A 24,793-nucleotide genomic window follows, 5' to 3' on the forward strand; every position below is an offset into this window, starting at 1 on the left:
CTCTTTAATCTTAGTGCCTTTCAGCTGAGATTATCTCCAAGTTATCTTGCATATATATTGTTTGTATATGGTTCTTTGTGCATGTTGTCTCACTCCCTAGACTTTGAGCTCCTTGAGAGGAGGGATTGCGATTGTCTGTCTTTGTCTTCTCTGAACCTAACACAATGCCTATCCTGGAATAGATAGGAGAGGTGTTCTAGACACATCTGGTTGCCCAATTGCTAAATTTTCAGTGTTAGCATCCACACCCTGGAAATCTCTAAGGGTTGCAAAGCAGGACTTGATTTATTGTTTTGATGATTATCTAGACTTAAGAAAGGGAAGAAAATGTTAATACAATTAAATTCAAATACATGTCTTGTATTTGGGGGAATCTGGTTGTTAAGTATTTACCAGCACACCCATGTCAGAAACTAAATAAGTGCTTGTCTACTTTACTTGACTTGATTTACTTAGCTATTTCCCAATAAATAACTTAGTAAAAAATAAAAAAAATGTTTATCTTTTAAAGAATAATATTTTATTTTCCCTCAATTACACATAAAAACAATTTTGAACATTAATTTAAAAAAATTGAATTCTAATTTCTCAACTCCTTGTCCCAGTGACAGTAAGCAATTTGATATAAATTTTACATATGCAATCATATAAAACATTTTCCCATATTAGTCATTTTATAGAAGAGACTCAAACAAAAACAAAAAGTAAAAAAAGAAAGTGAAACGATACATTTTGGTCTGTATTTGGACCCTATCAGTTGTTTTTCTGGGGATAGATGATATTTTTCATCATGAGTCCTTTGGGACTATTTTAGAATACTGTACTGCTGAGAATAATGAAGTAATTTACAGTTGTTCATTATAAAATATTACTGTTACTATATATAATGTTCTCCTGGTTCTGCTTACTTCACTTTGCATCAGTTCACATAAATCTTTTTAGGTTTTCCTGTAATCATTCTACTCATCAGAAAATGACTATATGAAAAGATGATACCACTATGTACTACAGATTTGGGAAGATTTTCTAAGCACGCTATTTATATATTATTTTATTTTATACATAGTAAGAACTCTAAGACAGGAGAGCAAGGGCTAGGCAAATGGGGTTAAGTAATTTGCTTAGGGTCACACAGCTAGGAAGTGTCCAAAGCCAGATTTGAACCAGGATCTCCTGACTCCAGGACTCCCTTTCTATCTACTGTACCAGCTAGTTGCCCCTATGTACATTTATGTGACTAGCTACTTAAAACAAAATATATTTTATTTGATTGAATAAACATTTGTTAAGCACTCTCTGAGCATAGATAGAGAGACAAAAATAAAGTAATTCATTACTTGAAGGAGTTTTAATTCACCCAGGATATGGTACTTAAACTAAGCAAGAGTAAAAATTAATACCACATTAAGAGAAAAGATAAAGAGGGAAAGAAGGCATAGAGTACAATTATATTTGTTTCAACCTTTCCTAGTGAATCTAAAAAATGGGAAATGGATAAAGGAAAATATATTGCTATTGATTACTATTATTTTTTATATAAGTTTAACAAATATAAAACAATCTTCATAACCAGGAAGCCCAAAGAATCCAGTCAGCCTCAGCCAACAAACTCTTGATCATCTTTTAAGCAGAGAATGGTGTCAGTTTGCCAAAGGTTCCAGATGGCAATGGCAAAATTCTTTTCCTTTAATTTTTTTTCATTTTATACTTACTTACAAGTATTGCATTTCCTCTTGTTCCAATCTATATCTAGTTGAGTTGAATTCCTTCCTGCATCAAGCTCTTTGTGTGTGTGTGTGTGTGTGTGTGTGTATATATATATATATATATATATATATATATATATATATATATATATATATATATATATGTTTTGTCCACTCTTTTGATCAGTTTAGATTAAATTGAAGTTCAAGTGAGGGCTATTCCCCTAACTCTTTTCACATTTCTATGTAGGTCTACTTGAATACCCAGATTATATATGTTAACAAATTCTTCCATCTTCTTCTCATTCCCCCTAACATATTCTCTACCCCCTTTCCCCTTTTCCTTTTTCTTATCGTATCTTCAAAACATAGCAAAATTATTTATAGGCCTTCTGTCTTAATTGGTCACCTCCATGACTCTATGACATTAAGTTTCTTAAAGTAAAAGAGAAAGAGTAGATTCAATGATGGGTTATTTATAAATAAAACAAACTCTAAACTTGGAGAGGGAAAAGTTAAAATAAGGTTAAAAGGAACAAAAGACTAAGAACTTGAAATAAACAGGGAACAAAGAGTATAGAGAAGAAAAAGTAGCAGAATAATATGGAAAAAATAATTTCTTATCAGAATTGTGAATGTGAATGGGATGAACTCACCCCTGAAATGGAAGAGAGTAGTGAAATGGATTTGAAGAGGTTTACAAGCCCCTTGGAGGATTTGCGATGTTGTCCAAAGAGTTCACGCTAAATATTCCTTAATGGTCTCTTAAGAAGTAAGTAATTAGAGAATATTATGAGTAGCATTTCAAATTATCCTGAGCATTCACAACATATTTTTGTTGTTGTTGAAAAGGATTTGTAGAACAAAAAAGTTGAGAATCATTGGATTAGAAAGCAAAATACTGACACCAGGTCATTTATAAGAAACACACTTAAAGCATGAAGATTTTCACAGAATAAATAAAGGGTTGGAGCAAAATCTACTCTCACAGAAAAGCTCACAGAAAAGCAGTAGTGGCAATCATGATTTCAATGAAGCAATAGCAAAAATAGATTTTCTTAAAGGAGATAAAGAATTCTATTTACTAAATGGTAATATAAAAAAGGAATTGATTTCAATGCTTATGGTATGTTCACTGAATGGCTTCTAACATCTTCAAGAAAAAAATAAATGAATTACAAGGAGAAATAGTAAAACTGTAATAGTAAAGGAACATCATTTTATCTCAATCAACCCTAGATGAATTTAACCAAAAAAATAAACAAGAAGAAATTAAAGATCTGAATCGAATCCTGGAATAATTAGATACAATAGATTTCTGGTGATTTTTGAATGGAAGCAGAAAGGAATGTATGCATTTTTTAGTCGCACATAGAATCATTACAAAAACTAATTATATCTTAGTACATCAAACTATCACAAAGAAACAGAAAAAAGTAGAAATATTATATACATACTTTACTATCTACAAAATTATATTATAGATCTGATACAAAATAGCATTAAAAGTCAATTGAAGATTAAATAACTTAATCTTGAAGAATTATTGGGTCAAAGAAAAAATTATAAAAATGTTAGATAATTTTATTAAAGATAATGACAAGCATGAAAAAATATTAAAATTTGGGGGATGTAGCTGAAGTAAGGCTGAGGGGAAAATTTAGTCTCTATTAACAAAAAGGAGAAGAGTAGACCAATCAATTAGGAATGTAATTTTAAAGGGCCAGAAAAGAATGGTTATATTTTTAAAAGACATAAAGGACTGGTTTCATATAAGGAAAACTAGAAATTTCATTAATAATATTTAAAACAAAATAAATATCTTATGATTAGATCAATATATGTATAAAATATTTTTGACAAAATACAACATCCATTTCTGTTAAAAACACACAAATAACTTGGAAATAAATAGTCCTTTCCTTTAGAATGATAAATAACACTTCTCTAAATTTGTTTGTTTGATTTTTATGTCCTAATACATAATTATTTTTTAAAGTTGTGATGCTCACCTGTAAAATGTGCACACACCTTTCTATTTCCATAATTTCCATTATTGATAACAGAAATAAAGAAGAATTCTTTCCAGTACAATCAAGGATGAAATGAGGATGTTCATTTTCATTACTTTTACTTGACAGAGTACTAGAAATGCTGCCAATAGAGATAAGAAAAGAAAAAGAGATTAAGTAAATCACTATAAGTAAAGAAGAAACAAAATCATCACCTTCTGCTGTTGACACGCTATTGTATTTAAAGAACTCTACATGTTTAGAGTCAAGTAAAAGTTAATTGAAACAATGAATAACTTCAACAAACTTTCAGGATATAAAATAAACCCACACAAATCATTAACATTTTTATAAAATACCAATAAAACCCAGCAGAAAGATAAAAAGAAGAATTCTATTAAAAAACTGAATAGAATGCATAAAATAATTGGGCATCTACCTACCAAGATATTCACAAGAAGCAGAGAATTAACCTATCAACTATTGACTACAGGTATCAAGGCAGAATTAAGTAACTGGTAAAATATTAATTGCCTATGGGTAGAATGAACCAATATAAAAAATAACAATATGATCTAAACTAATTTGCTTATTAAATGCTATAGCAATGGAACTACCAAAGGATTACTTTATAGGATTAGAGGGGAAAAAAATAGCATTCCTATAGCAGTGAAAGCCTCAAGAATTCAAGGGAAAAAGAAAAAAAGAGAATGAAGGAGCCTAATAGTGCCAGATCTTTAGCTGTACTTCAAAGCAGGAATAGCCAAAACAATTTGGTGCTGGTTAAAAAATAGAGAGATTAATCACTGGAAGAGATTAATTATAAAACACAGAAGCAAATGTATCTTGTATTCAACAAACACAAAGACTAGCTACTGGAATAAAGACTCACTATCTGATCAAAACTGCTGAGAAAATTGTACACCAGTATGGAAAAAATTAGACTTAGATTGCCATCTCACCCCTTATGCCAATACAAGCTCCAAATGGATATGTGGCCTAGAAATAAAAGGTCACATCATAAACAAATTAAGAGAAACATGGAAAAAATTACCTATCAGATCTATGGGTAGAAGAAACATTCATGGCCAAACAAGGGATAGAAAGGATCACAGAAAACGAAAGGCAATAATTTTCATTACATAAAATTTTAAAGATTTTGCACCAACAAATCCCAAATGCCCAAGGTTAAGAGTGAAACAATTAACCATGAAAACGATTTTTCAGCATTTTACTGATAAAGACTCATAAAAAAAAATATATATATATATATATATATGAAGAATTGATTCAAATTTGTAAGAAAGAGAACCATTACCAAATTGATAAATGGTCTAAGAATAAGACCTCTCAAGGGAACAAATGCAGGCAATATATTCACATATAAAAAGTGCTTCATTATTAATTAGAGAAATGCACATTGGGGGAAGCTAAGTAACTCACTGGATTAAGAACCAGGCCCAGAGGTGGGAGGTCCTGGGTTCAAATCTAGTCTCAGACACTTCCTAGCTGTGTGACCTTGGGCAAGTCACTTGACACCTATTGCCTAGCCCTTACCACTCTTCTGCCTTGGAACCAATACACAGTATTGATTCTAAGATGGAAGAAAAGGGTTAAAATGAATATTAAATGAATTATGAGATTCTACCTCAGACTAATCAGTTTAGCCAACATGATAAAAAAAATGATAACTATCAGAGGGATTATGAATAAATAGGCAGTTTGATGAACTGTTGGTTGATCTCTGAATGGGATAAAACCATTTTGGAAAATGGAATTAAACATAAACAGTTACTAAACAGTTCATATCCTTTAAGGCAGCTGTACCTCTGTGATTCCTGTACATAAAAGAGATCAAATAAATACAAAAAGGTCTTATGTGTACAAAATATAGCAGCTCTTTTTGTGGTGTCAAAAAAAAAAGGAGAAAGTAAAGAAATGCCTATCAATTTAGGAATGTCTGAAGCAGTTGTGATATATGAATTTGATATGGTTAACGAATTGTAAGAAATGAGGCAAAAGGTGATTTCAAAGAGACAAGTCTTATACGAACTGATACAGAATGGATTGAGCAGAACCAGGAAAACAATTTATGTCCTAGCATTTATAATAACAATGAATTATTTTGAAGATTAAAAATTTTAAAATTTTTATTATCATGCAAAACACCCTTCCATACTGGTCATTATTGTAAGAGCAGCACACTCATACATAACCCAAACCCCCAAATAAAACCATAAATGCACTGATATGAAAGACAGTATGCTTTGATCTGCATTGATTCAACTCCACCAATTCTTTCTCTAGAGATGTATAGCATCATAAATCCTTCAGGATTATCCCAAATTGTGGCATTGCTGAGAATAACCAAGTTTTCACAGTTGATCATTCTACAATAGTGCTGTTATTGTGTATAATGCTGTCCTGGTTCTGCTTATCTTACTAAGTTCCTGTAGAACCTTTTCTGAAATCATCTTACTCATCATTTCTTATAGCATAAGAGTATTCCATCACAACCCTATTTTTTTGTTCAGTCATTCTCCAAATGATGGGCATCCCCTCCATTTCCAATTCTTTGCCACTACAAAAAAGAACTGCTATAAATATTTTTGCACAAGTAGGTCCCTTCTCCTTTTTTATTATCTCTTTGGGATACAGTTCCAGTAGTAGTCTTTTAGGATCAAAGGGTATGCACATTTTTATAGTCTTTTGGGCAGAATTCCAAATTGCCCTCCAATGGTTGGATCAGTTCACAACTCCTCCAACAATGTATTAGTGTCTCAATTTTGCCACATCCTCTCCAAAAGTCATCAGTTTTCTTTACTGTCATATTGGCCAAACTGATAGGGGTGAAGGTGGTACCTCAGCATTGCCTTAATTTGCATTTTTCTAATCAAGAGAAATTTAGATAATTTTTATATGATTATTGATGGTTTTGATTTCTAATCTTAAAGGCTTTTATGAAATGATGAATGAAATGAGCAGAACTGGAAGAACAACTTATAGGGTAACAATAAAACTGTAAAGACTTAACAACTTTGAAAACTATAAGAACTATTATCAGTACAGTTGACCTTGATTCCTTGATTCCAGAGGACCCATGATGAAGCTTTCTTTCCATGAGAGAGAGGTGATGGATTTAGGATGAATAATACACATGTATTTTGTATCTAATATATCATTAGGAACATGATACACACAAGCATGCACACACATTTGTATGGAACCAATAAGGGAATTTGTTTTACTTTTCTATGCATATTTGTTATGAGGAATTTGCTTTGCTTTTCTCTTTTTCTCAATATGGGTGGAGGTCAGAGGAAGAGAAAATGAATTTCATTTAATTAAAAGACTTTTTTTAAATGTGGGGAGCTGTATGTACTTTGAGATGATCTTACTGTAGTGTTAGTTTTCTTTAGTTATTTTAGTTTGTTATAAAAGGCCTTTCCTAATGTAGGGGTAATCTGGAAAAGTTTATAATGATAGAAATAAAACATACTAATAAAACCTAAAAAAAATTAACCATCAACAATAGCAATCAAGAATGAAATCTTAAAAAGAAGCATTTAACAAGGTTAAAAACTAAATAAATGAGATCTCAATTATCTCTAGGAGACAACCTGAATATGATTTAGTAGATATTTTAGTTAAGAGTTCTTAACCCTTTTTTTCAGGGGTCATTTTGGTGGGCTGCTGAAGCCCATGGACCCTATCTCAGAATATTGTTATTACATTTAATACCCAGAAGATTAGACAGGAAATAAATTATATTGAAATGGTAAATGTTAAAACAATTATTTTTTAAAAGTTCAGAGACAGCCAGATTGAAAACCTTGTCTTAGGGCATCCTCAGAGGCTTGGGGACTTATTCATTGTCACATAGCTAATAAATATCTGAGGCTAATACTCTCCTAGTTCCATATTCAGCATTTATCTTTTCTTGACAACCACAAGCATAACGTTTCTGATGTATCTTTTCCCAAATCTACTTTAATTCTTCTCTCTCTCTCTCTCTCTCTCTCTCTCTCTCTCTCTCTCTCTCTCTCTCTCTTTATTAAGAAATGTACTGGTGGTTGATGTGCATATGGTTTTGGTCCTACTGATCTCACTTTATATTAGTTCATAGGAATGCCTTTGTATTTCCTTGTAAGTTTTATATTTCTCTCTTTTAAAAACTGCCATAATATTCTATTACATGAATAGATTTTAATTTATTTATCCATTCTTCAATGTTGAACATATTGGTTGTTTCCATTTTTTCTGTTAAAAGTATAGTATTCATAAATATTTTTATATGGATAAAGCTTTTTATCCTTTAAAAAATCACATTTTCGGCTAAAATCCCGGCAGGGCAATAACTGAATCCTAAGGCGTGAGCAACTTTGTGACTCTTACTGTGTATTTCCACATTGCTTTCTAAAATATTTACGAGGATGGTGAAAGATTGTGAAACATTTCACCTCACAAACCAGTGAAGGGTAGGGGAAAGGGAAACAAGTTTGCTGAAAGCTTGGCATGAAACCCAGCTTATTCAGATAATTCCCAAGAGAATTATGTGCCCATATAGTGAGGGTATGCCTAACGCAAACAGGCAAGGTTTCACAAATGTTTTTTAACAGCAGACCACCACATTACAGTTGAATAATTTGCTGTGAAGTGCGCAGAAAACAAGATGCCACTCATATTTATCAGTAAAAAAAAAACAAAAACATTTGACTTAGTGAAATGAAACTCATAAGTAAAATCACGTTATTTCTTGATAGTTACATTCACAGGGACAACATTATTCCATGAACTTCTGGTCATCAGTATGAGTGTAGCATTATAAAGCAGGGGAGATATATATTCTCCAAAGATGGTTCACTGTCATCGAGGCTTCTAGATGGAAGAGGGATTCTCTAAAGATGAGTGTTTTCCAGGTGTTTTTGTTGATGGAGAGCTTTGAGGTGATTGTAAGAAATCCAAGAAAACTAGAGAGCATCCTTATAACATCCATAGTTGCCCAAATAACAACAATGATAATTAGCATTTAAATACATGTTAACTCATCTCATCCTCATAACAACTCTGTGCGGTATGTGCCAGTATTATTACATTTTACAGACGAAGAAATTGAGACACAGAGGAGTTGTTACTTGGCCAAGGTCACATGGCTATGAAGTGTCCAAGTCAGTTTTTGAACTTGAATCTTCTTGAGTCTAAGTCAAGTAGAGTTTTAACAATCCATCCAGGAAAAATAAAGGAACAAAGCATGCTTATTGTCTACACTATGAGATGTGGTTGGATGGACAGTCCACTGAGTTAGATCATTGCTCCAAACACTGGCCAATAGACAGGGTCCAGAATTGCACAAGAGAAAGAGATTTACACTTGGGACTTTTACAAACATTTATAGCAACTCTTTTCATGGTGGCAAAGAACTGGAAACTGAAGGAATGTCCATTAATTGGGGAATGACTGAACACATTGTGGTATGTGATTGTAATATTTTTTTAATACCAATATTCTTATGATGATGTCCTATGGTTGAGAATCATCTTAAGTTCATCACCTTTCAGTCAAGTGGTGAGTAGCATAGATCATATGCACAACACCAGTTTTGTCTGACAAATTAAAATTGTACTTGGATGCCAAGGGTAAGAGGGAGAAAAGGGTAGGTATAAGTAGCCTGTAGCATTTTGCCAATGATAACTTAAACTTAAGAAGTGATATGACAGATATCACTCAGGAAATTGATGATCAGGAAAGGTCAGCCATGTAGCCCTAGTGAGGAATAAAAATATCAAGAGTTGTGCTAGTACTCTCAGGATATTAAATGCCAGAGATACACCTCATGAATATTGAACAGATCTTCCTTGGAATTTTTATGGAGGCAACTAAATGACTCAGTGGATAGAGTACTGGGCTTTGCATCATGAAGACCGGAGTTCATATCTGGCTTCAAACACTTACATCCTGGACTCACTAGATTAAAGGCAATGATCAGTTTTGTAACTCTTTTGTCTATTATCATATTGCTTTCCACAAAGATGGCCCTATGTCATTTCTCCAGTAACAGCAAATAATGTACTTATTCCCCTATGGCCATACTAATAGCAGATTTTAATACTTGTAACTCTATTATCCATTTTTGACTAACCTATTGGAAGACCATGAGGAGCAATGGAAAAATATTGGATCTACAGATAGAGATTTGTCACTTACTACCTGGTACATAACCTTCTTGAGCCTCAGTTTCCTCATCTGTAAAGTGCGGGGGGGGGGGTTGGACAGGATCAGGAATTCTTAACTTAAAATTTTTTTTGATAACTGTATTTCAGTCTGCTTCAGTCTGTCTGTACAGACAGCTGTAATTCAGTCATTGCTTCAAAAGGTCAGTTGATGAGAAGATTTTCATCAATGGAGATTTATTACATGTGCTCCATGCATGAGTGAAGGATGGAGATGTTGAAAAAGCAGGAGGAAAGAGACATGTTGGTCTTCTGAATTCCAGCTTCAAGAGAAGTCATGCCATTCTAGACTCTAGAGAGAAAGACTCTGGGAAGAAGCCAGCATGTAGAGGAGCTGGCACTAGAGTCCTGTCAGCTCCTTACTTAGCTATTATCCTTGGCTAGGACACTGACATGATTTCTTTTTATTTCTTTTTCCAGATTACATGTCAATACAATTTTTTTCAATACAATTTTTAATGAATGATTTCTGATGTTTTGCAATCCATGTTCTGTTCTTCCCTTCCATAGCTCCTCCTTCCCCAAGATGGCAGGTAATATGATATAGCTTGCATATATCATCATATAATACACATCTCTATGTTTATCATATTGTGAAAGGAGACATATATCCCTTACACTAGAGGAAAATTATCCAGGAAATAAAGTGATGAATAGTATGTGTCAATGTTATATAACCTTTTTTTTTTATCATGAGTCCCTTGGAATTATCCTAAATCCTCACCTTATTGATAATAATTAAGTCATTCACAGTTGATCATCATACTTTATTGCTGTTACTGTATACAACATTCTCCTTGTTCTGCTCACTTCACTTTGCTTTACTTCATAGAAGTCATTCCAGATTTTTTTTTGTGATCAACTTTTTTGTCATTTCTTATGATGTAATAGTATTCCATTACAGTCATATACTACAACTTGTTGAGTGTAAATCTTGAAATCTCTCAGACTTGTGAATGTTAAAAATTTCCCCATCAGGGAAATCTTAATTGGAACAAATTCCCTACTGAGAAACATTCCCCATTTTGATGTGAGAACTCGCCAGGATCAGAAATGGAAGGACCTCTACTCCAACCGTACTTAAGACTGCTTTAGGGGAAAAAAACTCCTTGCTAAACAAAGAAAGTACTTGGATCCATGCTTATGGGGCAAGGAGTTCTTTGAGCCAGGCCTGTTTTTAGAATTGATACAATGGGATGCTAGGTACCTAAAAGGGTTGGGCAAGTTTTCTTTTGATGAGATTAGACTCAGCTGTGTTTTCTCTCGTTCAGACTTACTGAGGAGATTAGTTGACACAGCAGCATTTTTTCTGATTCAGACTTACTGAGGAGATTGGTCGACCTAGCAGGAATTTAGATGGGCAATCCTTTGGAAAGAATCTACAGTGATTGGTAGATGTAGGGACTTAGGGGAGGTGACATAGGAGAAAAACCCCTATATAAGAAAAAGCAGAATCTCTTGATAGATATATCCTTTTGGAGAATTCCTTTTGGAGGATCTCTGATGAGGACCGCTTGGGAAGAATCTCTTGAGAGAGGCTCTAGAGAAGGGAAGCTCTTGGAGGACAATCTCTAAGGAGGTCTCACTGGAGCTCTCTCTGGTGAAGTCAGCTGAGATGGAGCTGGCCTGTTGTCACTAAAATCCTTGTTTAGTCAGACCATGTGGTGAGTGTTAAAAAACTGACTGACTGATTCTCTCTCTTAAGACTCAGGTCTAGGCCATATTGGCTTGAGGCCCTTCATACTTATTCCTTTCTTACTCTTTCTCTCTTTCTCTAATTCCTCATTATATTATTAATTAAAATTCTCTATAAAACCCAGTTGACTTGGGTATTTGAATAATTGGGAATATTTCCCTGGCGACCACCTTATATTTGATTTAAAAACCAAGATACTGTAATGAAACATATTTCTGTGGTCAAATTTACTCACCCTCTCTTATATCTATCACAATTTATATCTTCCACTATTTTAATCACTACAGTTTAAGACCTCAACCATTTTAAATCTCACATGAGTCATTCTTCAATTAATGAACATTTCTTCAGTTTCTAGTTCTTTGCCACCTTAAAAAGAGTTGCTATAAATATTTTTGTAAAAGTATGTTCTTTCCCCCTATCTTTGATCTCCTTGGTATACAGACTTAGTAATAGTATTTCTGGGTCAAAGGGTATATGCACAGTTTTATGATCCTTTGGGGCATGGTTCCAGATCACTCTCCAGAATGGTTATATCAGTTCATAGCTCCACCAACAATGTATTGGTGTTCCAATTTTTCCATGTCCCCTCCAACATTTATCATTTTTGTTTTTTGTCATTTAGCCAGTCTAATAGATATGAAATGGTACCTCAGAGTTGTTTTAATGTGAATTTCTCTAATTAATAGTTGAAGTATGTTTTCATATGACTAAAGATAGTTTTAATTTCTTTATCTGAGAATTGTACATTCATATCATTTGTCCACTTGTCATTTGAAGAATGCTTTGGTTTCTTTAAAAATTTGACCCAGTTCTCTCTTTTTCTCTGGAAATAAGTATCAAATGATAACATTTGTACAACCCAGTGGAATTGCTTGTTGGTTCTAGAAGGAGGGAGGGAAGGGGGGAGGCAAAGAAAATAAATCATATAAGCATGGAAAAATATAAAAAAATTAATTAATTAATTAATTAAAAATTAAATCCAGTTCTCTATGTATAGAGAAATGAAGCCTTTGTCAGAGATCCTTGCTATAAAAAATTTCCCCTAGTTTATTGTTTTTCTTCTAATCTTGGTTGCGTTGGTTTTGCTTGCACAAAAACCTATTAACTGAATATAGTCAAAATTATCTATTTTACATCTCATAATGTTCTTTATGTCTTGTTTGGACATAAATTCTTCCTTTATTCATAGATCTGACAAGTCAACTATTGAATGTTCTTCTAATTTGCTTATGATATCCTTTTTTTTTTAAACCATGAATCCATTTTGACTCTGCCTTGGAATATGGTGTGAGATGTTGGTCTTTGCCTATTTTCTGCCATATTGTTTTCCAGTTTTCCCAGCAGTCTTTATGGAATAGTGAGTTCTTCTTCCAAAAGTTTGGATCTTTGGGTTTGTCAAACACTAGGTTATTATGGTCATTTATTACTGTGTGTTTAATCTATTCCATTGATACATATCTCTATTTCACAAACACTAGCAAATTGTTTTGATAATACAGTTTGAGATCCAGCACAGCTAAATCATCTTCTTTCGTATTTTTCATTCATTCCCTTGTCATTTTTTTTTAGAAAAATAAAGAACTCTGACCTCAGGATCATCATTGAAAATTAAAGATTTGTGTGTTGTTTGGTTATATAAAGCAGTTTATCATTGTATCCCACTGGGCATATGATCACAGATACTTGGATATACATGTTATATTAATTCTGTTTTTTTATAAGAGAGACCGAGACAGAGAGAGACAGAGATAGAATGGTGTTGCTCTAAAGGGCAGTCAGGAATATCCCAATTCACTTCCTGCCTCTGATAAATACAAGCTGCGTTACCTTGGAGAAGTCACTTACTTAACTTTTTAGTGCCGTTGGCAACTCTCTAAGAATTGATGTTGCAAATCAATTATTTAGTAGAGGAAATTTCTTCACTGGGAATTCTCAATACCTTAAAAATCATAGGTTTGACCCCGTTCCCATAAAAAATATGGAATATATACATGTGAATAGAACCCCTGTGCCTTCCTACCTTCTTGCTTCCAGAGATTCAGTCATGGAGTGCCTCTGGGAATAGGCTAGGAGAAAATTCTTTCCCTTCTCAAATCATCATCTATATGACTGTTAGTTTAGATGTTGTTGGCCCCAGTATAGAATGTAATCTCTGTGAACACGGGGACTTGATCTTCCTTTGTCTTCATTTCCCTAATGCCCAGCTCAATACCTGGCACATAACTGATGCTTAATACGTGTCCACTGGATTTGAATCAGGCATATATAACCATCGCTGAAGTCTTAAAGGTCTAATATTAGACAAAACATTTTAAAACTCAGTTTTGCTTGTCTATTAGCAGCTTCAGATCATTGTCAATCTCTTGCCCACTTGCTATTCTTTGGCTGTAGCCTCAGATATTCCTAGAGAAGGAGAAGGAGAAGGAGAAGAAGGAGAAGGAGAAGAAGAAGAAGGAGAAGTAGAAGAAGGAGAGCTTTTTTAGGTAAATTTTTAGGTAATTAATTTAGGTAATTCTGGAAAACTTAAAGAAAGATGACTAAACTTAACGTCGCAGTCTGAAGAAAGCAGTATCTATTGTTCTGCTCCGTCAAACCCCACCAAATCCAAACCAGTCCTGTATAAAAGAAGCAGTAAATGGGATGATTGGCAGTTATTTTTTGAAATGGATCGCACCTAATACTTTCCAAATGGCTGCTGGGCCCTTTTGAAGGCACTCCACAGTGTCCAGGTGACTAATGCCTTCCAAATGAAGGTTTCAGGGAGAGAGAGCAGAGTTAGTGTAAAGGAGCATGTTGGAAAAGTCACTTTTACCCCATTAATCACAACCTTGAGGGCTGTTGAACCTGCACCTGCACAGGCTGGGCTTGGGAAACAGTCTGCTAAGTCATGTGGACTGCTTTGACCAAATGCATATAATCCTTCCCATGACCTCATTCATTCCTGGGGCCCACAGAACAGCATTCCCTGCCACCCAGGAAAGTCTGGTGGAGGCACCAGTTCACCTTTTCAGGGATGAAAAAGGACCACAGAAAGCCAAGATGGCTGGATGGGTCCCCCTGAGCAATGCTGCTAATGAGAAGGTGGGAAACACTTTCTTTCCTTGGGACTGGATGGAGTCCCTCTCCCTGAGGGCTCAAGTGCACTTTTATTCCCTCCCTGGGAAAAGGGCCCAGGTAACTCACATCTGGTGTGTTGGCAAACCACCCCCAGGGAACCCGTCATCAACCGGTGTTAGAGGGCTGGAACTTCTCTAGCAAACCTCAGCCTCACATCTGATTTCCCCTTCAGTGGCTTCTGAGTATCAGGGAAAAATCAATGGGCAAGAATGGAGAGGTGAGGACTTCAAGGCCAGCTCAGGTCCTTCTTCCTTTGGGAAGCCTCCTTTTTCCCTGGCCCACATGGATCTTTCTCCCTTCTCTGAATTCCCACATTCTTGGAATTCTGCCTTTAACTCTTCTCATTCTCACTGTCTTTTAGATTAGTGAGTGTTGTTCTCTCCCAAGGGATCTAAAAGACAATTGGAATGAGGGCAGAGGTTAAGAAATGTGACTATCTATAATTCCCCCAGATGCCAGGATTATTTGTTGATGATAAAGTGGCTAGTAGTGGTTGGCCAAAGCCCCAATCCACATTAATTAGCTGCTAGGTACTATCGCCAACACTATTCATGCAAGGTATTTATTGAGCACTGAGCCTAGAAGGGATAGGTGCTGAGGTTATAAAGAAAAAAACAGAGAAGAGTTCTGCTCTCCAGGGACTGACACCCTATTGGGGTAGGGCACCCAGAGAAGGATGGGCGAAATATTTGGGCAGAAAATGCATAGCCGTTTGAGCTAGGGAGAACACGAACTCTTGGGGGTCTCAATATAGTTGCAGGTGCCACCCAATTTGGGCTGCAAAGGAAGCTTATTCTTCTTATCATCATCATTACTGCCTTTTTACAGCCTCTATTGCCACCTACACAGTCAGTGGATGCTTGGCTTAGGTCTGAGCCTCACCCAGGATCTATTCTCCTCATCCACCCACAGCTGGAGCGCCATTCGCTTTGGACTCATATATTGGTTCTGAGGGTTCCCACTCAAACACCCTTCTTCCTTTCTGCTCTCAGCCCAATATTCTACTTCCTTTCTACATTTATTCACTATATTCAGCTCAAGACTCCATTTTTTGCCTGCAGATTTCATACTGATACCTCATTGGGGAACTTTTTCTGAGTTCGAGGATCCAGAGAGTAGATACAAGCTGTTTGTGAGCTGCCACTACTAGAGAGAATTGTGGGAGAAAGTGCTTGCTTTGGGTTGCTGGCTGGACAGAAGGGTGGCTCCCTGAGGACCAACTCTGCATGGGTGCCACATCTTCCCCAACACTGCTAGACAAGCTCCCGCACAAATGCACTGAGGCGAGCCAGAAATAATTTATAAAGTATCTCAGGGACTATGACATGGTTCTAGTCTAAAGGCTATTGAAGACAGTTGGCCACTACTGGTAGCCTTTGACCTTCTGAGATGGTTCTTCGTCCCATGGAGGACTATTCTAAGGACAAAGCGACTTCCTCCTCAATCCCTTGGCTTGGTTGCCTTTTCAGTCACAGACAAGCCAATCCTTCCAGCTGGCCCAACAATGTTTTCTCCACACGTTCTCTTTATTAGGGGGCTTGGGCTTAACTGTTATATTTGGCAAGCTCTCCTCTGAGCATTTGGTAATGATTCCAGCAAAAGCAAAACCCAGAACTGAAAAGCAAACTTGCAAAAATCATCTATTTTAGGGGCTGCAGGAGAGTGGGGGTGGAGGAGGAAAAGCCAACTTCAAATTCCCTCCCTCACTTCTGCACCTGCACTTAAACCTTCCCCAGGGTCTAGGTACAGAGATGGAGACAAATGTTTTGCAAAGGTCACAAGTGGCAGTGATGATAAGGCTTCTGGATTTAGTCAGTCCTCCCTTTCTGCTATCCTCAGGGGCTCTCACTTCAGTCACTATATATCCTAGAGGGAGAGGAGGGAAGGAACTTGAAATTGACTTTAATCAATTAAAAAATAATTATCTACTGGGTGTTTCCGGTGTATCTATCCTTGGTCCTCTGGGTGATGGAGATGAATGAGGTAAGTTTAAGACCTAGACTTCCAGCCACTATCATCGAGGAGGACTTTTCCAAGGGTCAAGGCCAGTGGTTACCACTCACCACATCTGGGGTGTTTGACACAATGGCAAAAACTGGGTCAGAGGGAAAGCTGTTAACCATTTTTTAGGTCTTCAAGTCCACTGTTAATTTGCAGTAAAATTCATGCTTCAAAGACCTGGGTCATAGGTTGTGTCTTCAGAGGCAAATTAGAGGGGAAAGCTAAAGCAATTATTTGAATCATTCAGGCTGCAAAAAGCCAAACCTTCTTTTGCAGAAAAGAAAGGTTCAGAAGAGCTATATAACAAAGGCTGGGTGACTGGAGCTTTGCATCAGGGCACTGAAATTTAGAACTCATAAGGATTTTAAATAATGATTTAGAAAGATTGTGCAATTTTAAAATGTTACATTTATATTTTGACATCAATTTCATTCCTTCAGAGGTAGAGAAAAAACAAATGTTAAGCTTAGTACCTACTTAGCAAGAATAATTAAAGCAGGAACCTTTGGAGTGTCTGCTTTTAGGGGGTGGGGAACCTGGAGCTAAGCCAACTACCACTGCTGGGAAAGACTTAGTTTGAATAGGGACTGGCAGAATGGAGTTTCTTTTCAGTAGGGCTAGAAAGAGGGTTAGTGTCTGACCAGGAAGTAAAAAATGTGAATGCTGACACATTGAACATATGGGAAATATGAGGTTAGTTTCTCATGACTATGAAAAACTATAATCTTTTGCTAGATTGCTGAAAATACATTTTCTCTATATGATTCTATATAACAAAACATCAATTCTGTTAATAGACACCTTCCCCCAACACATGAATTAACCTATGAAATGCAGTACACAAAATAAAATTGGTAACATGTAAAACATCTTTTCTTGCTAGTAATTCCCCAGAATTTCTGTGTTCTTTTGTGTTGACATTTCAATAAAAGTTTATTTCAGACAATATTACCTTTTCACAACACATGAAGTCAACAGCACTATAAATACTGTATAGCAAATAAAATTCTTAAAGCTAAATCTTTTTATTTTTATTTTTTAACTAAATCATTTTTTAAACCTGAATCTTTACTTTCACTGTGTCATATGGTGGTATGAGGGTATTATATTATATTATATGTTATACTTCTCTATATATTATGTTATTATACACACACACACACACACATATAAATAATACTTCCATAAAGTTCTCTACATCAACTGGCCTCTGAAAAACAAGGGAAAGATTTACTGAGACTTTAGTTGCTGCTGTCAAAAGATGCTGAGACTGGCAAAGTCTTGAAATTATCTCTGACATTCTGTCCTTCAAGGTTGGTGAATCAGGTTGGAGATCATGAAGGATGCACCAACTGAAAATAGTCCATCATTGGTGTCTATGACATTTGAGATCCTTAAGGGACCTGATTTTTGGACTTTGGGAAGAGCATAGCAGAGGTGATTTGACTTTTAACCTTAAGGCTGAAATCAATGATAGGTTTGGCAGCCTTGATGTCTCTTGACAGCTAGTCACTTATATCATACCACTCTTGAAGCTTGGAAACTGAATGGCACAATCATGAGACTTGTTCATTGTCATTATCTTTTCTGTCCTGAAGACCTTCCTGAGCTATCATATCTAACTCCTCATTTGTCAGCTCTTAGGGATACTTCTGCAGGATGTCATAGACATCTTCCTATCCCAAAGCCTTAAACCATTACCTCTGATATTGTGTACTAGATGCATGATCATTTCAGTATTCTGCCTTACTGCATCATCAAAAATCTTTAAAGCCTTAAAAATCATGCATCCAAAGGGGAAGCTGGGTGGCTCAGTGGATTGAGAACCAGGCCTAGAGACAGGAGGACCTAGGTTCAAATCTGACCTCAGAGATTCCCCAGCTGTGTGACCCTGGGCAAGTCACTTGACCCCCATTGCCTAGCCCTTATCACTCTTCTGCCTTATAACCAATATGCTGTGGGGTGGGCCAGACTCCCACAGGGGATGGGGTCTTGGAGGTGGGACAATGTCGATGGAATGATGAATGGGACACAGCTTTCGTATTCAACCAGCAGCATAGGTTTCACAGGAAAACCTGCTCCACCTTGGCTAAGGCTTGGCTTTATTTTATACCCTCATGATCACACATCTACTTGGCACACAGTTTCATTCTCAACATACATGTTTCCATAGATCCTAACAACAGACGTGAAGCCTAAGGAGATTGTCGCCAAAACATTGTTGCCAAATGCGGGGTCAGAGGGTAGAATCAACATGATCCAGATTTAGGTTGAGGAATTCTGAACACAAATTTGCCATAAGTTTTATGGCTAGAAAAGAGGGTCCTATCCAACTGGGTACATAATAATCCTTAGGTTTAATTCTATAATTATAATCTTTTTGTGATATTCTGTGGGGATTAAAATGGGACACACTTTGCTCTCATCTATTTTTCCTGGGGCTAAGTAAGAATAATAATCATAGAAATTCCAATAATAAGCGGATGTTAATAAGGAAAGTCATTCAGGGAGGTTCCAGTGGGGGTTTCCATCCTTCCTGGGGGAGGCTTTGTAGTCCCCAGTTTCCACGTGTGACCATATCAAACAGTGTGGTCTTTGATGGCTCCTGGCACAAATTCACAGTATTGATTCTAAGATGGAAGGTAAGGGTTGTAAAAAAAAAAAATCATGCATCCAAGCAGGCCACCCTTTTCTCAGCAGTTGTTTAAGGTAGTTTGTGAAATATTTCCCTAGGATACTTCAATTTGGTTAATGACTTAAAGCACAGTAGCAGATTTCCAGAAATCCTTCATGGTGGTTTCTGGGTCCAGTACTAAGTAATTGTAGGTATGGTGGTAGATTTCCCTATTATATAATGGCACTTGAAAGGTTTTTTTGATTCCTTGATCTATACATTGGATCAAAGTTGTGGTGGTGGATGACATAAAAACGTCTATATTTTCATGAACATTTTCTAGCTGCTTAAGAATATAAACTGGTACACTGTCAAGTGTATTGAATTCAAGGTTCTTTTCCTACAGATATTCTACCTTTGGAATGACACGATTGTTGAACAATACCAGAAGCTCTGCAGTCATCTACTCGTTTCTATTCCAGTGCAATATACTGGCATTCTGGTCTTATTTTTCCTTGCAAAACCCTGGGATTTGGGGCTAGGTGAATTGTACGTGAAGTTGCACAGTAGAATCCAATAATCCTTAAAATCCTTGAACACAGGGCTTTGGCGATGCCTTTTGTTAAGTACTGTTTCAAAAAAAGACAAGTCTCAATGGCATTAAACAGTTGTTCTGGTAGGTAATATTTTTTTTCTCAAACATTGTTTTCAACACGTTCTGAAACCATCAGCAACTGTAGCATCAACATAACCAGTTTCACCAGGAAATTTCATATTTTTAAAACCATAGCTTAAAACGATAAACCCAGCCTTGGCTAACTACAAAAGGATTTGCATTTTCTTGGCCCTTTATTACATGCCTCTACCTTTGTTGGACCTTCAATAGCAACCACACTTTTTTGTTCCTCCACCATTTCATTTGCCCCTAAACTTAGATGTTTTTCCATTTTTAAAGTTCTCTTGTATACTTAAAAGGTTGCTCTAGCACTTTCTGGAGTGGATTCTCAAATACTTTAATCTACTTAAAATTTTTATTTATTTAGAAAAAACCTTGTTCCCTTCCTACTTAGAATCAATGCTGTGTATTGGTTCCAAGGCAAAAGAATAGTAAGGACTAGGCAATGGGGATTAAGTGACTTGCCCAGGATCACACAGGTAGGAAATATGTGAGGTCAGATTTGTAACCATAACAAACACTTTTATGAAGTTTCCTTCTTTTTGTTCTCACTAAGCCTCATCACTGACTTTGCGTGCTTCAGCTTAGAGCCTAAAGGACTTACACGTTCTTTGGGGGCATGATTACAACACAAAACTTGAGTTTTAAAGGCAAACAATGAAAATATACAGCAAATGCACAGGAAGGGTCTTTAAAACAACAGAGTGGTTGAGACCAATGGAGCTCCTACCAGGATACCAGCCACTCCATAAACTTGTGGCATCCTACCTCTCATTTTTATCTCTACTCCACATAGCTGCAAATGTGTGGGGTTGCCAATGAAAGTGAAAATGAGGTCGTGGATACTTGAACTCTCCAAAGTTAAACCTCTGAATGTTGAAGATTGACAGTAGGTAGTTATTTGGGGGAAAGAATGGGAATAAAGTCTCTAGAAGGGGGGACAGCCTGGGCAAAAGCACAGAGGTGGGGGATGGAATATCATGCATGAGTGAGGAGGTGTAGTGTGAATTCAACTTGTCGGAAACACAGATTAGAACCAGATTTTAAAAGGCTTTAATTACTAAACAATAGGAATTTCTTTTCCTTTCCTTTCCTTTCCTTTCCTTTCCTTTCCTTTCCTTTCCTTTCCTTTCCTTTCCTTTCCTTTCCTTTCCTTTCCTTTCCTTTCCTTTCCTTTCCTTTCCTTTCCTTTCCTTTCCTTTCCTTTCCTTTCCTTTCCTTTCCTTTCCTTTCCTTTCCTTTCCTTTCCTTCCTTCCTTCCTTCCTTCATTTCTTTCTTTCTTTCTTTCTTTCTTTCTTTCTTTCTTTCTTTCTTTCTTTCTTTCTTTCTTTCTTTCTTTCTTTCTTTCTTTCTTTCTTTCTTTCTTTCTTTCTTTCTTTCTTTCTTTCTTTCTTTCTTTCTTTCTTTCTTTCTTTCTTTCTTTCTTTCTTTCTTTCTTCCTTTCTTTCCTTTCTTTCCTTTCCTTCCTTCCTTCCTTCCTTCCTTCCTTCCTTCCTTCCTTCCTTCCTTCCTTCCTTCCTTCCTTCCTTCATTCTTTTAAAAAAATACTATAGTTAGAAGGGAGCTGCTGCAGGATTTTGAGCTAATCAGATCTGTGCTTTAGGAATTTGGCAGTTTTATGAAATATGGATTAGAGAGGGATGAGGCTTCAGGGTAATAAAGGGATCAATTAGAAGGCTATTGTAATAATCCATCCAAGGGATGACAAAGGTCTAAACTACATGATTGTGGTATAAATAGAAAGAAGAGAGAAGGATGTGGGAGATGATGGCAAGGTAAAATTAACAAGACTTGGTTACTGCTTAATGAATTGATGAGAAAGTAGAGAGTTGAGGGTAATTCTACAGTCCCATCCTGTGGGGTCTGGAAGAATGATGGTGTCCTAGAATGAAATAGGGAATATGGAAGAAGAAGTGGGCTTAAGGGAAAAGATACTTTGTTTTGAGGAGGTTTTATGGGACATTTTGAGTTAGAGATGCTGACAGGATATGTAGGGGAAGACATTCAACAAATAGTCAAACATGTGGGGGTGGAACTCAGAAGAGAGAGAAGAGGGCTGGCTGGGTAGATTTGGGAGTCATCTATATAGAATAGGGATCCTTAACAATTTTTGTGCCATGGAATCCTTGGGCAGTCTAGTGAAGCCTTTGATGAAGCTTCCTTAGAATTTTCTTTTGCATTAGGATCTGGGGCTACAAATACAAATCATGAGAAAATCTCTACTCTCATGGGGCATACATTTTACTAGGATAATACAACATGTAAATAGATAAGTAAATACAAGGCTGATAAATAAGGGCATCTAAATGAAATAGTGAATAAAACACTGGGCTTGCAATCAGGAAGACTTATCTCCATAAGTTTGAATCTAGCCTTAGACACTTGCTAGCTGTGTGACCATAGACAAATCACTTAATCCTGTTTGCCTCAGTTTCCTCATCTGTCAAATGAGATGGAGAAGAAAATAGCAAACCACTTCAGAATCCTTGCCATTAAACCACAAATGGGGTTATAGTCAGACATGGCTAAAACCATTGAACAACAATAACAAATACAAGGTGTATACAAAATAAATACATGGTTATTTGGGGAAGAGAGTGTGGAAATGTATCTATCTATCTAAATATATATATGGGAATATATACACATTTTATGTGTATTATATGATATGTACATAAATGTATGTACATATACACATATATTTGCTATAGATAAAATATATTTATAGATGTTGACAGCCTTGTATTATGAAACCCTCAAGTATCCTTGAATCACCCTAGGTAGGAATAGTAGGTTTGTCTTAGATTGAACAATAAATCTTCAAGTACTCATTGATCTCACCCTACATAGGATTAGCAGATACAATCAAATCTTAGGTTCCTTTTCATCTTAGTAGTTTCTTTCATTGTATCTAGGCAGAAAGCTCCCAGCTAGTCCAGCCCCTGATCTCCTTCCCTAGCCTCTATGTAAGCCTATCACTCATCCTTCCTTTCCTAGAGTCCCTAAAGAGTCTATAAGATCCCAAGTTCTTTAGCTGGATGGGGAATTCCCAGCTGGGGTACATTTTTCCTGGAGACAATGTCCCCAGAGTCCCAGAATTTGGCTCTGTCTGTGTGGTGGCCATAAGAGCATTGTCTACCTTATCCTGATTAAAGTTTTTGGTAACTGCCTTAGTGGTTCTGTGTTTCTCCAGGTTGACAATGTGTATATATATATATATATATATATATGGAATGTGTGTACACTATATGTGCATATAATATATGCAATATAATATATATTTTGTGTATATATCCATATATGTGCACATGTGTTTATATATGTATATCTGTGTATGTGTACATATATACACACTAAAGTTATTGGACTAGGTTAATAGCCTTTAGCACAGATAATGAATGCATGGAAGGAGATGATATCATTAAGAGAGAAAAAAGAGGAGAAAGCCCAAGAAAGAACCCTGGGTTAGAGCCACCCTCAAGGGGATGAGGCATGGATGATGAACCTGCAAAGGAGATGGGACTGGTCAGAAAGATAGGAAGAGAACAACGACCCAACATTGTCCTAAAAACCAAGGGAGGAGAAGAGGATCTAGAAGATGGAATCCTTTCCCCATTGTTCTATGGTCTTTGGGGCCATTGCCATTTTTCTTTTTACATATTGAAAATGTGACTTTATAATAACAGTCTTGGGAGGAAATTCCTGCACAGATGCAGTAGCTCCATTCTCTATAGCCATCGCTAACCAATACAACATCGACCTTTTGGAGTTTCTTTTGTTTTCTCTAGTTTTACTAGGAGGAAAGGGATGACAAAACTCCAAGGAGTTCTCAGTGCAACACACAATGGTATGCTAGGGAAACAAAGAGACAGATCTGATAACATGCCAGGTAATAAAATAAGCGAAATAAAATTAAACTTTTACAGGGTGACTAATATGCCATTTCCCCAGGGGAATAAGTCAAGCATTCAGCTGCTCAGAGTTTTCAGCTGTATCCTGGGAACTAGTCAAGGAGATTTTGTCAAATTTTTCTTTACAAAAAGAATCATGACATTTTCACTGGGGATGGAAGGGAGCCATAGTTTGGGGGAGGTAGCACAATGGAAATAGTTGTGGATTTGGAATCAGGGGTCCTGAGTTCAAATCTCACCTCTGCCATTGACTGCCTGTATGACCTTTGGCCGGTCACTTAATCTCCCAAAGCCTTAGTTTCTTCATTTGTAAAATGAAGCTGTTGGAACACCAGTGGTTCCCACTTAGTGGTTTGTCAACTAAGGTTTGTGCTAAAATTATTTAAAGGTGGTTTCAGCAGTAAATAATTATAAAGAACATTAGGAGTAGTATATTAAGTTAGCCTAGGGATTCACAACACATTGCTGTTGTTGTTGAAAGGGAATCAAAACACAGGGAACTTTACTAGATGGCTTCGGAGGCTCATTATAACTCAAAACCTATGACTTACATATATGGAATTGAGAATGATAACAATTCTCTGCTCAGTCTTTATTTTCTAGTCATTGGATCTTTAGAACAGATTTATTCCTATACAGGGAAGCTATAGTACTGGTTTTTAATTTTAATTTCATTTATTAATTTAAATGAAATTAAAATCAATCTAGTAAGCATTTATTAAATATCTGTTACTTTTTAAAACATATTTTAGGAATCATTTTATTTAGAAAATTTTATTTTTATTACCACACAAAGCACTTCCATATTTGTCATTGTTATAAGAGC

At 36.1% G+C, this 24,793-nt stretch overlaps 1 long non-coding RNA gene across 1 annotated transcript; it reads left to right on the top strand.

Annotated features, from left to right (window-relative positions):
- The first annotated feature begins 1,899 nt into the window (after positions 1–1,899).
- On the top strand, positions 1,900–20,063 carry LOC103092268 (uncharacterized). Its single transcript, XR_008913365.1, has 2 exons — positions 1,900–2,478; positions 19,786–20,063. It is a non-coding gene; the product is annotated as an uncharacterized LOC103092268 (long non-coding RNA).
- Positions 20,064–24,793: the final 4,730 nt, after the last annotated feature.

Source organism: Monodelphis domestica, chromosome 7, assembly GCF_027887165.1.
Source record: "Monodelphis domestica isolate mMonDom1 chromosome 7, mMonDom1.pri, whole genome shotgun sequence".
In the NCBI taxonomy this organism is placed as follows: domain Eukaryota; kingdom Metazoa; phylum Chordata; class Mammalia; order Didelphimorphia; family Didelphidae; genus Monodelphis; species Monodelphis domestica.